General features: G+C 41.5%; 1 long non-coding RNA gene across 1 annotated transcript in view; it reads left to right on the forward strand.

Moving 5' to 3' along the window:
* LOC129643146 (uncharacterized) overlaps positions 1 to 13,431 on the forward strand; it is a 560,931-nt gene that overhangs the window by 485,243 nt on the left and 62,257 nt on the right. The window contains exon 13 of the long non-coding RNA XR_008710107.1: positions 5,781 to 5,957. This is a non-coding gene — a long non-coding RNA (uncharacterized LOC129643146). The remainder of the gene's footprint in view (positions 1 to 5,780; positions 5,958 to 13,431) is intronic.

The following is a 13,431-nucleotide window of genomic DNA, read 5'->3' on the forward strand; positions in this document are numbered from 1 at the left end:
TGAAGTAGGCAAAGCTAAGCCATAATGTTCAGTACGTTTGTTGTTGTTGGTTAGTCACTAAGTTGTGTCTGACTCTTTTGTGATCCTGTGGACTGGAGCCTGCTGGGCTCCTCTGTCCATGGGATTTCCCAGGCAAGAGTACTGAAGTGGGTTGCCATTTCCTTCTCCAATCTTCCCACTTTCAGTAGGTTAAGTGTATTAAATGCATTTTCAATTGAAGGATTATTTTCAATTTATGATGGATTTCTGAGATGTAACCCCTCAGAAATCAAGGGAGATTGGTAATTCTTACATAAAATATTTCCACTTAGGTCATCCCAGGAGCTATTACACAAAGCATGTGATCACACTGGCATGTTATCATGATCCATATTTAAGCCATTCAAATAGTAAAAGCATGTATCTGTGAAATCTCATTTTAAGAAATACTTCTCATAGGCCATATTTGGAAATCTAGTGCAGACCTTCTGAGACTTAGACCCCATATTTGATAGAATATACAAGCTAATGTTTGAATAGCATTTGCTTTTGCCAGGTTCTTTGTTTCAAAAGATCCCCAAAAACATACCACATCAACTCTGGGAAGCACACAGAGATTGCTTGAGAATGCCGAAGATCTGGGAAGTGTATAAAACAGTCTTAAGTTGTCCCCATAGAGTTAAAGATGAAAAGAAATGAACAAGCTAGAGCATACACCTATACCAGGAGATCATCTAGCTCAGCGAGGGGTGTCTCCTTTCCCTAGGAGAGTCTACTCCCCGAGCGAGCAGACATTTAGGACTATGTGCTGGGGAAAGGGGGGATGCCAAGTGTATCTACAGCTGCCCCTCATCTTTAAGAGGAAAAGTTCTTTCCTTTGTTCACAGGGCTTTGTGATATTGTGATTTATGGTAAAAAAAAAAAAAAATGCATATTTAGTCTTAGTTTCTGGCACAGAGCTCTTAAAACCTTTGAAAATTCCAGTGTTGACAGCAGTAAAGATAACCTTTGTTATGGACATGAGGTGACTGGATACTTCAAGGATGGGAGCTGGTTTCCAAGAGACCAGTCTTGTGACTGGAAGGTTGGAACTTTCAGTCTCATCCCCTGAATTCCCAGAGAGAGGGGAGGGGCTGGAGGTTGAGCTGATCAGCAATGGCCAATAATTTAATCAATCCTGTCTGCAATGAAGCCTCCTTAAAAAGATAGTTGGAGTTTGGTGGGCTCTTGGGTTGGGGAGGACATGGAGGTTTGGGGGTAGTGATGCTCTTGCAGAGAGGACAGGAGCTCCATGCCTTTTTCCACACTTGCTCTATATATGTCTTCAGTTTGGCTATTCCTGAGTTATTTTATTATCTATCATCTGGTAGGTAAGATGATTCTCTGGGTTCCATGAGCCCCTCTAACAAATTAATTGAAGCCAATGAGGAGGAGGTTGGAACTTCCCATCTGTAGCCCATCGGTCAGAAGCACGGGTGACGACTTGGATTTGCCATGGACATCTGGAGTGGAGGGCAGCCTTGTAGGCCTGAGCCCTCGACCTGGAGCTTCAACACCATTGGCTGGTACAGATGGTGTCACAATTGAGTTGAATTTATAGGACACCCAGTTGGTGTCAAGGAACTGCTAGATGTGGGGCAAAGACCCACACGTCGGAATTGGGTGTCAAGTCTTAGGCTTCTTTCTGGGCTCTCATTATAAAACTATGTTCTCAAGAAGATTCTCATCTTCTTGAAAATAAGCTGAAAGTTAAGGCTGATTTTTGTCTGGGAGGCAAAATAGAATAGTGATTAAAGGTTTTAGCTTCAGAGTCAAAATGTCCAGGTGTGAATTTTGGACCTGACAAAATTCTATGACATTAAGGAACTAAAACCCTCCAAACTTTAGTCCTCTCCTCAGAAAATGGTCATGCTAATTGTCTTTACCTCATGGGATGGCTATGAAGATAAAATGAGATGATGCAGGCAAAGAATTTGGCACAGTGCAGGCTGTAGAGTGAGCATAAATATATATTAGAAATTATGTATAAGGACCTTATCTACCACTCTTTAATTTTCTTCGGAAAATCTGAGTTCTTTATGTTCCACTTTGTTAAGAAAGAGACGATCTGAGTCTGACAGACTGAATTAATGACTTTGAGCAGAAAAACTCAAATTGATTTGAACTAAAAGTTTCCAACAGTTGGAATATATTTCAGAATATAGACTTTATAAAGACAAATGGAGATGTTTTAGCTACAGGATTCTGAGTCAGCCCACATTTTTCCTCCCAAACACACATTATTGTCCTCTAATATTTTAAAAAATTCCACAGCCAAAGTTGTCAGCTTGAAGAGATAAAGACCTCTCTCTTAGTCTTTTGTGTTTTTTTTTTTTTTTTTACTAAAATGGTTCTAAAGTTAACTCTCATCATTATGAAAGTAGAATTATTAATGGACTCTTGAGGATACACATAAGGAAAAATAAGTCCATGTACATATTTCTCATCTGGCCTCAAAGGGCAATCATTTGGTCACAGCTTGGAGTCAGCCATCAGCCCCACCATGGAAAGAAATGACCTATTTCACTTCGGTATTTCTCACTGAAGATTAAAATATATGAAAGTTTAAAGGTGTCTGGATAGATCTAGGCAAAAAAATCTGAGTATAGAGGTGAACTCTATGAAACTTTATAAAATGATAAATGCATTTCAAAGGCATGCATTTTATTTACAACTTAATAAATTAAAATTCTATAAACATTGTATTGTAGCCTTTGCTATCCCATTTCCAGGAAGCAAATACAATGTAAAAAAAGTCATCTTAGATTTGTATTTCATGAATGCTTCCTTTTTTTTTTTTTCCCATCTGGATTGAAAAGTAAGGGCAGACTTAAATTCTTTTGGCTGTATCTTTGAAACAACTCCTGGAGCAATGAGATTCTAACAATGGAAAATCCTCCATTGATCAGAGACTCCTGTTCCTCTCTGTGCTTCCTCAGCCTGGATTTCTCAGGACCCAGCCAGAGCAGAAAGCTACTTCCTTGGTAGGATAGCTGCCTGCTTGCTAAGTCGCTTCAGTTGTCTGTGTCCAACTCTTTGCAACCCGTTTTAAAAAATCTAAAGCTTTTCTTGTTTTTATTTTCAATCTTGTGAAAGTGTTAGTTGCTTAGTCATGATCGACTCTTTGCGACCCCATGGACTGTACCCCACTAGGCTCCTCTGTCTGTGGGATTCTCCAGGGAAGAATACTGGAATGGGTTGCATGCCCTCCTCCAGGGGATCTTCCTGATCCAGGGATTGAACGCACCTCTCTTATGTCTCCTGCACTGCAGATGGATTCTTTACTGCTGAGCCACCAGGGAAGCCCCTTGGTAGGGTGAGGGTCTACATATGTGTAGGATGGGACCGCTGCTAAGAGAGGAAGTTACTATTGATTTCCTTGCCAGAAACCAGCACGCTCTGGAGTCGCCTTCTACCTTCAAGCATCCTAACCCACTCGGCATCCAAGCCAGGAAATGGCACCGCGAACACTTTGTTTTTGAACTTCACACTTACCTCTTCATGATTTAATTGTTTATGCTTCCAGAAGAGTTGAGGGAAATAAACTGACACATCGAAAATAATTAAAAAAGAGCATTGCATTATACATTGATGCCGTGTATAGCTAAATACCAGAATAAGCGCTGAATTAGACAGTTGAGTGTGTAAGGAACAATGTGTTTGAGAGAATGCTTGATCTTTGAATTGAGAGAGTTGCCTGGAGATTGGTGAAGGTGAACACAGGTGAAGAGAAGCATGCACACTAGAACTCAAAGACTGTGCAGTTTGATGGGTAGGAGGAGCCAGATTGGAAACAGTATGGATCGACAACCAGACAGAGGCATTTGGGTTTGATAAAGCAGAAAATATGAAAAACTCAGATGTTTTTGAGTGGGAAAAGCCTGACAAAGAGCCAAATGGCAGTGTTAACTCTCAAAATCTCAGTTTTCCAATGTGTAAACATTGATGTGTTTGTGCACTCATATATTACAAATATAGCATGCAAGGAAAAATGCGTTTGAGGGAGGAAATAAACAAATGTGTTATTGACATTCTTAAGTGAGAATCTCAATCGACATTAACATTGAAAGCATAAATCCTTCTTTTCAAAGTTTGCTTATAATCCTTCCACCTGCGCGTTAGTCCTGGCAGAAGCAATGACAGCGCCATCGACAGCATGAAAACAACAGAGGTAAACAGCCCAGGAGCTGCTGCAACCGAGAACGCGGGTAACATAGGCGCTGGCACGACTTGGCTTTTGGTTTAGAATTCTGTTCTTAATTCTGAAGTCCTAACATGCACAGTCTAAAGAAATAGAAAGGAGCCTACCATCTAGTGGGATTCACTAGGCAGTGTAGGATAACTTCCTATCCACGGAAGCTGTGGCAGATGCTGGCTCCCAGAGGGGAGGCTGGATAGCACACTCATGGATGCTGAACCAGATTCAGGACTATGCCAAGCAGAGGATTATGAGGCACCAAGTTATGTGCAGGCCAGCAACAAAAGGCACCGTTATCACATCATGAGGTCTGGCTCACCATTATGTTGATGAACAAGGACTCTGGCCCAAAATACAAAAATTGAAGTGATTTTCTAGAATCTTGCTTTATATTCATATTACTGCATCTCTCAGGGTTTCTAAAATGCTCAGTAAATTTTTTATGTACAAATACATCTTAGAAGTTACAATTGGATGGCATCTTATAAAAACATCATGCATACTATGTATATATTTTTAAATTAATTTCTTATACAGTTGTTAAAACACAAATTTTTGTAGCTTACTTGCTTAATACGCCTAAGATTAAAATGCTTAGAATGCTTTCTGTTTTCCCTGTATTAGAGAGGACAACCAGAATTCGTGTTCTCAAATCAAGGCAAAAATATCTGAGACAGTATGATTATTATGTGAGTTTCCCCTTTTAGTGCTCCTTTTAAAAGTTGCAGTTCACCTTTAAAAATTAAAGTCCACTGACATGTAGAATGATCATAAAATAGATGTTTCATTGTTAGGGTGGAAAGTTTCTATAACTGGGTTTTAATTAAGTTATTTTAAATGGATATTTCAAAACCTGAGTGGGTGTGTTAATAACGTGCTAATATATGCAGCTGGTAATGTCTTTTCTCCTATTGATTGTGAGTGAATCACGCTTTTATCGAGATTTGCCCCTGTCATTTCTTCCTCCACACCCTCCTTTTTTTCTCTTCCCTGCATAGGCATTCAAGTGGCAACCTTGAAAATACTCCTAACTAGGAGACAAAGCTGTGAAGCCCCATTCCCAGGCTTCAAATAAAAACTTCCACTGTTTACATCTTTACATATTCTGTCCACATTAAACTTTGGATGTCAGACGCCATAGATGCTTCCAAAGGAAGCTGTGGTGTGTCCTCCGAAGGGCAGGCACAGGAGACATTGCTTTGAACACTGATCCTCTAGCTTTCCTGACTCGCTGGAGGAGAGCAGCGAGCAGGTGGATACAGGGAAGTCTGCATGCTTCTGAAAAGCCAAGTCCGTCAGTCGTTTCATCCTATTTTCATTACTGGGAACTCGGGATTCTAACTCAGGGTAGCACACAGGGTCTCTGGAGCATAGCTGGAGATGAGATTTGGATTAACTAAGAAGACTGCCCTCTCCCAAGAGTGCCCCATGGCTGGCCCACACAGCCCACCTTCTGACTCCAAAGTATGTTTGGAGTAACAGGCTCATGTAACAGGCTGCAGTTCCTCTAACAGGCTTAGCAGACTTCAGTTCTGACACACAAATGCCATCTGCTTGTCTCTAGGTGCTGTGATGAGCTCCCATCCCAGACGCCCACTGTGGCCCAGCCTCCTTGTTCCCGGTGCACAGCTCCCATACACATAGCCCTCTCACACTCCAGCCGTCTTCTTATGATTTCTCTTCAGCATCATGTGGCTTCTATGTGTTCAAGCTTGAGGCACCGGAGAGCTTTCAAGGAAAGGTAAGACATCTGTGAGTTGGATATATGTCGTCATGGATGTTTTCTTATACTTTATATAGGGTCAGGAGGACAGGAAGAAGCCATAGTACTCTTTAATCCACTGGCCAAATTTGGGTGGTTGGAGGTAATGTCAATATATTCCATTTTCATGCCTAGATGCTACATTGGCATCAGTATATTTATGATAGAAATATACTGATCTGTAGAAATGAATTAGATGACTACAGCCTCAGAATATAAGGGGAGAAAAGTGTTATTTTGGATTTAAGTTGCAAACGTTAGACTATCATGTGTAGTATCAGTAGAACTATGTACTGTGCTAGTTGGTTTGCTAAAGTGGCACCAGGAGCTAATGGTAGAGGCATGTGGAACTAATCAGAGTCACATCCTTGCTCTGTTACTTTTACGACGTGTGTGCAGTTTGGACAAGTTCCTGAGCTTCTCCAAGCCTCAGTGTCCCCAGATGCGAAATGCTACTGTTGACTGTCTCCTATGATTGTTGTGAGGATTTGGTGAATTATTACGTGATTAGACAAGACTCAAGAAGTCCTACCTGTTACTGTTCTTGGATCAGGGAGTAACACTTGAATGGATCCCTGTTTGCCAGAGAACTTTGACTCAATGAAAGGCAAGTGAAACGCATGCTCAAAGAAAAGCACATCCACTCCGCCTTCATAACAGATAAGGAGCTGGCAAATATGGCTAACGTACAGATCGAAAATGCAAATTCAACACAGTTGTGTTCTACCCAGCTTTCTAGTATCTGAGCGATTTAAACAGTCCCTTCTAAGTTGGCTTCCTTGTTAAACATCTTATAAATGTTTAACCACTGAAGGGTTTTTTTTTAAATATAATTTTATTTATTTACTTACCTATATTACTTTTGGCTGTGCTGGGTCTTCATTGCTGTGCGGTCTTTTCTCTGGTCGTGGCAAGTGGGGGCTACTCTGTAGCTGCAGCGTGCGAGCTTCTCATAGCAGTGGCTTCTCTTGATGCGGCGCACGGGCTCTCAGATGGTTGGGCTTCAGTAGTTGCGGCTCCCGGGCTCTAGAGCACAGGCTCAGTAGTTGGGGCAAACAGGCTTAGTTGTCCATGACATGTGGGATCTTCCCAGATCAAGGATCGAACCCGTGTCTCCTACATTGGCAAGTGGATTCTTTACCACTGAGCCACCAGGGAAGCCCCTGAAGCTGCTTTTGCAAACTTGGTTTTTGGTCTCTTATCCTCAAACTTCCCATACATACCAAGTCTATAGTACCTACCACCCTTATTTGATCTGTAATTGCTGTCCCCACTTTCTTCTTACATCTTTGCTAAGAGAGGGGTTTGGGAACGAATAGCTCCCAAAACTTCAAATATTTCAGAATCCTCAGAAAAATCCCCATATTATCTGTATTGAAACAGCACTCACTTGGCCCCAGTGAAGAACCATCATGGACAAAGGAATTGGAAAGTGTATTTAAGGTGGGCTAGAGTTCAGCTGTAAGAAACCACACGTAAGCAACCACTGCAAAATGAGATGAAGTCCCTGATATTTAGCTACAGATGTAGGCGTGGTTCTCACCAGGTGGGGTCTTGCTTGGACAGAGTATCTCAGTTTCCTGGTGTTTCACAGCTTTTTTAATATCCATTCAGGAGAGACATGCCAAAAATTTACACAGATATGGGCAGATGTCAGTGCCCCTCTGGATTCTTAATGGAAACCAACAATCAACAAGGCTACACATTCAGTTAGGAGAAGAGCCAAGAGTTGTTAGCGTGTCACTGCTCATCTGTATCTCTAACCACAGAGCAGCTCCATCTCCACCCCCCAGCCTTTGTGATTTACCCTGCTATCATGCTGGCAATTTGATTCTGAATTTTGTCGACCGAAATCCAGTTACCCACAAAATGCTACATTCATCCAAAAAAGAAAATAACAGTAGGTGATCTTTTTACTCCAAATATGAGCCTTATGTGAGAGTAACTTGATAACATAAAGAAAAAATATGTAAACATATATATGTATACAAATATGATGTTTATGGCTGTATGCATTGGTCTTTATTAGCTGCTACAATAAAATTCCATGGACTGGGTGGGCTAAACAACAGAAATTTATTTCCTCATATTTCTAGAGGCTATAAGTTCCTGATCAAAGTCCCACAGGGTCAGAAGAGCCGTCTTGCTGGCCTGTACAACTGTGGCCTAACGTGACCTTTCCTTGGTGAATGGAGAGAGACAAAGAGTGAGAGAGACTCTTCTTATAAAGCCACCAATCCTATCAGATTAGGGCCACACATTCATGGTCTCATTTAACCTGTGTGTGCGTACATGCTCAGTTGCTCAGTTGTGTCCGACTCTTTGCAACCCCATCTCCTAGAGCCCACCAGACTCCTTTGTTTACGGGATTGTCCAGGCGAGAATACTGGAGTGGGTTGCCATTTCCTCCTCCAGGAGATCCTCCCAACTCGAAGGATCAAACCCATGTCTCCTGAGGCTCCTGCATTGGCAGGTGGATTCTTCACCACTGAGAAGCCCCTAATAACCCCCTGAAACTCAGTCTCCAAATACAGTCACATCAGAGGTTAAGGCTGGGCTTAATTATAGAAACTGGGGGAGGGTGGTGGTGAACAATTCAGTCCATACTATATTACCACTATAGTAAACCACTGTTATACAGATTTATTCAGAAAAGTAGCATAATCTTTTATAATTAATTGTCAGGTCATCTAACATCAAAGGTCTACTCTGTAGACCTTACCAAGCCCTGTGTCTTTCATTTCTGGTCCTATCTCAGTAACAGGATAGCTTATCTCATCACGTTTTCTCCTGGTAAGTTCAGTCAAGACACATAGCATTATTCCAGCACTTGGTACATGAAATCAACAAACCCTCTTTTCCCATGCCAGCCGGTTTCCTACCTCATACATGCCAGTTCTAGTGTATGAGATCTGAACTTGTAGTGCTTTTATTCTTCAGATTTCTCCAGTACCAAAATTTCATGCTAAGATTCCTAAAGTTGTTTATCCTCCCAGCCTTCTGAGATCTGGAAGCTGCACCCAAGTGCCAGCCCCTCACGCTCCTAAGTGTTTGCGTTTCATGTCTGAAACTCGAGTTTCACACTGCTCTGAAGGCTCACTGATTTGTCAAAGGAAAGGAGAACTTACTCACTTGCGATCATCATATTTAACTCTGTCTCCATGACATTTTTCAGTTTCCAACCAGTTCATCACTTCCAGTTTTCCTCTCTCACCAGTTTTCTGAGTAACCCCCATCCTGCCACGGCAATTAGCACATGCACGCCTGGCCACCACACCTCCAGGCACATATACACCCTCTTTCTCAGGGTATGTTCTCTCATTACTGCCAAGTAGAAACCTCTTTTCAAAAGAAAGAGCTTGCCTCTCATTGGCCCCTTAGCCTCCTACTCAAATATATACCCAGGAATTTTCATGGAACTAAAAAAAACCTTTGGATCAAAGTTTAATGTGTTTCCTAGTTGGCCGGCAGTACAGCTTGGGATTTTCTTTTTTTTAATTAATTTTTTATTGAAGTTTATCTGATTTGCAGTGTTGTGTTAATTTATGCTATAAAGCAAAGTGACTCAGTTATACACATATATACATTCTTTTTTATATTCTTTTTCATTATGGCTTATCCCAGGAGACTGTATATAGTTACCTGTTCTATACAGTAGGACTAGCTGTGTATCCGTTCTAAATGTAATCGTTTGTATCTAACTCCCAGCCTGGGGTTTTCTTAAAGATTTTTATGAAAAGTCACTGTAACTACCTTGACAGTCCTTGCAGACCCAGACTGATAATAGAACACTCAAGTCTATAGTTAGATTACGATGTAGGTTTTATGTGTCTTGGAAGTCTAAATCTAGAAACCATTTTAGATGGCTTTGAATTATTTGGGGAATAGTTTTAAAAACTTAAATGATTTCTCAGTCACATCAAAGAGAATATAAAACTTCTTATTTATTATTAATCTCCAGGCCATTGTGACTTGATTTAATGCCTTTCCCTTCCCGAACTTCGCTCACCTGACCACGCCCCTAACTATAGCTGAAGGGACCCATGAGAGGTGCTTGATCTACACTGGCCCGTGACACCATTTTGTTTTAGAAAAGTAGGATTGAGACAGGCCAGTCACTCTTCGGGCCTCTTGAGCTCAAGGCATGTAAAACCAAGATCTACAGGGTCCTCTTCTGCCATGAAGAGAAAAATGATGGAAGCTGATGGGCAGAGAGAAACAGATGAAGGACCCAGGCAGCCCCAGAGGGAGATGGAGGATGACTGAGAGCATGAGCTTGGTTTCCAAGGAAATTGCCAGCTGCTCTTTCCCGTGGTTTCTGAGGCCCAGCTGCTAGTTCTTCATCTGAGTTCTACGACCTTCCCTTATATAGTGAGTTGAATGGTGTTATGGTCTGAATGTTCATGTCTGCCCCCCTCAACTTATGTGTTGAAAGCTTAATCTCCAATGTGATCGTATTTGGGGGAGGGTGGGGGGATAATTAAGTCATGAGGCTGGAGCCCTTATAAGCAGGGACGTTACAGCGCTTGCCTCCTGTCTTGGCTCCTCACCATGTGTGGACACAGCAGGAAGAGGCTGTCAGCAAACCAGGAAGCAGTCCTGGATCTGCTGACACCTTGACTTTGGGCTTCCCAGCCTCTAGAACTGTGAGAGAGAAATGTGCGTTGTTTAAGCCACCCAGTCTATTCTAATGTGTTCTATCAGCCCAAACCAAAGTTTATGGTAACCTCCCAAGAGACATGTCAACCTGAAACCTCAGAATTGAACCTGTGTGTAATAAGGGTCTATGTAGATATAAGTCAAGATCTTGAGACGAAATCATTTCTGGACTAGGGTAGGGCTTAAATTCAGTGAGGGATGTCCTTTTAAGAGACTGAAAAGGAGAAGACAGAGACATAGAGGAGATGATGATGTAAAAGCAGTGATGAAGGATGGAGACACAGTTTGGAATGATGCTTAGGCAAGCCAAGGAATGGGCAGGACGGCCGGGCAGCCACGGGAGGCTACATGAGAGCCAGGTGAGGATTCTCCCCGAGAGTCTTCAGGGCCAGTGGTCCTGCCCCTGCCTGATCCTGGACTTCCAGACTCCAGAACCACGAGAGAATAAATTTCTATTGTTTTAGGTCAACTGGTGTGTGGCAATTTGTTGCAGCAGCCTTAGGAAATGGACACACCTCTTAAATCTTTTACTTTGTTCTATTTAAACAGGGACAATGTTTAGCTTTAGTAATAAACAAAAGTTATTTCACTAAGAGGTTTATTTATAAATAATAATTCTTTGACAAACACAATTTAAAATTATACTTATTGTACGACAGCAAAATATTATTTTAAATAATGTTAACATATTTAACAAATTGCCCTGCAGTCCGTGCTGTGCTTAGTCGCTCAGTCATGTCCAGCTCTTTGTGACCCCATGGACTGTACCCCCAGGTTCTTCTGTCCATGGGGATTCTCCGGACAAGAATACTGGAGTGTATTGCCATGCCTTTCTCCAGGGAATCTTCCCAACCCAGGGATCGAACCCAGGTCTCCCACAGTGCAGGCAGATTCTTCACCATCTGAGCCACCAGGGAAGCCCAAGAATACTGGAGTGGGTAGCCTATCCCTTCTCCAGAGGATCTTCCTGACACAGGAATTGAACCAGCGTCTCCTGCATTGCAGACGGATTCTTTACTTGTTAGATTATGTTAGATTATGATGTAGGTTTTATGTGTCTGGGAAGTCTAAATCAAGAAACCATTTTAGATGGCTTTGAGTTATTTCGGGAATAGTTTTTAAAACTTGAGTGGTTTCTCAGTCACATTGAAGAGAGTATAAAAACAGCTGTAGTCCATGGGGGTCTCAAAGAGTCAGACACAACTTAATGACTGAACATCAACAGTCTAACAAACTATTGAATCAAAACAAGGGGACAGTGTATAGCGAGGACAATGACTACCCTGTAGTCGCTGTTTGGTCGCTGTTTGTTCATCTGACATGGGCTCAACATCCAATGTAAATATTTTCCCTGCTGTTCTAGGATGGGACGATCCAGGCATGCATTTAATTTTTCAGTTTGTTTTCTAATTATTCATGGAAATGATAATGCCTTTTGCTTTAGTTACTGGTCACAGTGAAGTACAGATCTGCAGAGCACTAAACCACAAACAGGAAAAAACCATCTAATGGGAAAAAGGGGAAAAGAGCCATTAGATTCCAAGGACTCTAGACCAGATTCACCACCCTCAGTCTCTTTCACAAATCAACAGGACTGTTCTCTCCAGCTATGGCCCATTAATTAGCTGATCCTCTAGTATCTGGGGCCGTAGTAAGAGATTCCATCTTCCCCCACGGAGACAAGCAAACCTACAAAGACCTAGAAAATAGACCAGACACTGGAACAGGACATGATTTAGTGAAACTCACTGAGTTTAAAGAGAAAATGTAAGGCCCAGAGAGGTGTCGTGAATTCCCTGTAGTTGCACAATCCAGTTAATGCATTCTGACTGCTACTAAGTGCAGGACCAAGGAGGCTGCAAGACTGGGCTGCTTAGAAATGCACACGACTACCAAGCTAAAGAAGAAAAAAAATCAAAACGAGCAAATACAAAATACTACAAGATTTTAAAATGCTATTTTGTGGTCACTGGAGGAAACTGAATTCTGCCTTTAATTCCATCCCTCTGTCCCTGAAGTGAATAAGAAAGAGAAGTTCATGTTTCTTTTGAAAGCTATGTTGTCTGTTTAATAAAGTCTGAATAGTAAGAAAATTAGGTTCTGCCCTGCCCTTGTCTGTATTTCTCAGCTGGGTATATATTCCTGAACTGAGTCACACATCTGCAAGTAAATTAATCCAAGAGAAAAGAAAATGGTGTTTATTTAAAGTTCAAGGCATTTCTTAAACATAAGCATTTGGTCCAATGGGTCACTGATTTCATTTTCAGAGTACTGATAACAAAATCCATATATTTAAACATTAAGAAAATAATAATAAGGAAAACCTTTTACTTGTTTTGCTTCTTCTCCATGACATTTCTTGAGGGTTTAGGCATTTGGCCCCTAATTTTATTTTTCACTTCACTGCTCTGACAGCTGAGCTGCAAAGCTTGGCATTCAAAAAAAAAAAAAAAAAAAAAATCAGTATGAGTGGTTGAAATGTATTATTTCCTTGGTTTGAGAAGGCTTGAGATGTCTGGAGACTTACTTCCCAGCCATCTTTGTTGGTTTTATTGACGATGGGTCACACAGCTTTTTGATGAAAGGTGAATTGGAAAGAAAAGAAGGAATGTAATGATCTGGTTTGGGGTCCAGTGGCATGGAGATGCGCTGGATGGCTTAGTGTGTACCTGAGTCCCCGTCCTCTTCTCTGCACCAGGACGAGAATGTCAACTGAAGCTTCTGGTTTCGTATTCTTGTCATTACTCAGACAAGAAAGCGGTGTTTTGTTCTCTGTAATCTTTATCATCATTTA

The sequence above is a fragment of the Bubalus kerabau genome, chromosome 2, assembly GCF_029407905.1.
Source record: "Bubalus kerabau isolate K-KA32 ecotype Philippines breed swamp buffalo chromosome 2, PCC_UOA_SB_1v2, whole genome shotgun sequence".
Lineage (NCBI taxonomy): Eukaryota > Metazoa > Chordata > Mammalia > Artiodactyla > Bovidae > Bubalus > Bubalus kerabau.